At 37.3% G+C, this 2,021-nt stretch overlaps 1 non-coding gene across 1 annotated transcript; it reads right to left on the minus strand.

The window, feature by feature from the left end:
* Positions 1–447: 447 nt before the first annotated feature.
* Positions 448–555, minus strand: LOC117084597. The gene has a single exon (XR_004437527.1). It is a non-coding gene; the product is annotated as a U6 spliceosomal RNA (small nuclear RNA).
* Between the last annotated feature and the right edge of the window lie 1,466 nt (positions 556–2,021).

Here is a 2,021-nt window from a genome sequence, read left to right on the forward strand (position 1 = left end):
TGCAACCTCTGCCTCCCAGGTTCAAGGATTCTCCTGCCTCAGCCTCCCGAGCAGGTGGGATTACAGGTCTGTGCCACCAGGCCTGGTTAATTTTTTTGTATTTTTAGTAGAGATGGAGTTTCACCATGTTGGCCAGGCTGGTCTCAAACTCCTGACCTCAGGTGATCCACCTGCCTCAGCCTCCCAAAGTGCTAAGATTACAGATGTGAGCCACTGTGAACCACCGTGCCTGGCTAGTTTTCGTTTTTTTGGTGTGTTTTTGTCTGGTTTTCTATCAGGGTAATAGTGGCCTCTTAGATTGAGTTTGGAAGTATTCCTTCCTCCTCTATTTTTCAGAATAATTTGAGTAGGATAGCTATTAATTCTTCTTTAAATCTTTGGTAAAATTTAGAAGTGAAACCATCAGGTCCTGGGCTTTTCGTGACTGGGAGATTTTTTTATGACTTCAAAAATATGGGACACTTCATGAATTTGTATGTCATCCTTGCATAGGGGCCATGCTAATCTTCCCTCTATCATCCCAAATTTTAGTGTATGTGCTACTGAAGTGAGCATCCAAATTTGATTTTAAAAACTCACATCTAACCAGTTAACAAATCCCAAGCAGAATAAAGACAAGATTGTCAGCTAGACACAGTACAGCCAAACTCTTGAAAGTGAAAGGCAGAAAAACTTAAGAATAGCAAGAAAACCTGTAATCCCAGCACTTTGGGAGGCCGAGACGGGCGGATCACGAGGTCAGGAGATCGAGACCATCCTGGCTAACATGGTGAAACCCCGTCTCTACTAAAAATACAAAAAACTAGCCGGGCGAGGTGGCGGGCGCCTGTAGTCCCAGCTACTCCGGAGGCTGAGACAGGAGAATGGTGTAAACCCGGGAGGCGGAGCTTGCAGTGAGCTGAGATCCGGCCACTGCACTCCAGCCTGGGTGGCAGAGCAAGACTCCGTCTCAAAAAAAAAAAAAAAAAAAAAAAAAATAGCAAGAAAAAAGTGACTTATTACATACATGGGAACACCAATGTAATTGATGGTTGGCATCTCATCTGAAACAATGGCAGCCAGAAGGCAGGGGGATGGCAGAGCCAGAGTGCTAAAAGGAAAGAAAAAATACCCCACTGTATATCTAAGAAGTTATATCCAGAAAAACTACCCTTCAAAAATAAAGGCAATAAAGACATTTCAAAATAAACAAAGGTTGAGATAATTTGTTGTTAGCAGAACTGACTGTCAATAAATACTAAAGGAATCCTTCATGTTGAAAGGGCAGGACACTAGATGTAACTTGAATCCATAGAAGAAATATAAAGCACCAGAAGTGATATATACGCTAATATAAGAAACTTTACAAATATATATTGCTTTTATATATATTTTATATATTCTCTTAATCTCTTTGAAAGAAAGATAAAACAGTAATTTGAACACACACAAGGAGAAGGAAATGAAGCTATTATGCTGGAGCAAAGTTTGTATATTTTATTAGAATTAGGTTGTGTTAATCTGAAGTGGATTGCAATAAGTTGATTAATGTTGTAATCTCTAGAGCAGCCACTAAGAAGATAACAAAAAAATTAAAATAGTTAACAGAGGAATTAAAATGATACACAAAAAACCATTTATTTAGTTCAACAGAAGGCTGTCAAAGAAGAACAGAGGAATTAAAAAGAAAATAAACATACACAAAACAAATACAATGGTAAATGTAAAACTAGCCATATCAGTAATTCACTTTAACTAGGAATGATCTAAATTCCCTAATAAAAAGACAGAGACTGTCAAGCTAGAGTTTTTTAAAAGCAAGAAAATGTCTTAAATATAAAACAAAGCACGCAATTGCCAAAAGAAATTCATAAATGAGGTTTAATCAAAATTAAAAAACATTTGTGTTTCAGAGGACACCATTAGGAAAATGAAAAGACAAGCCACAGACTGAGATAATTTTATGTTCACAAATCATATATCCAATGAAGAACTTGTTCACAAAATATATGAAGATTTTCATTCAATAATAAGACAACCCA

The sequence above is a fragment of the Trachypithecus francoisi genome, unplaced genomic scaffold, assembly GCF_009764315.1.
Source record: "Trachypithecus francoisi isolate TF-2019V2 unplaced genomic scaffold, Tfra_2.0 Lachesis_group0, whole genome shotgun sequence".
Lineage (NCBI taxonomy): Eukaryota > Metazoa > Chordata > Mammalia > Primates > Cercopithecidae > Trachypithecus > Trachypithecus francoisi.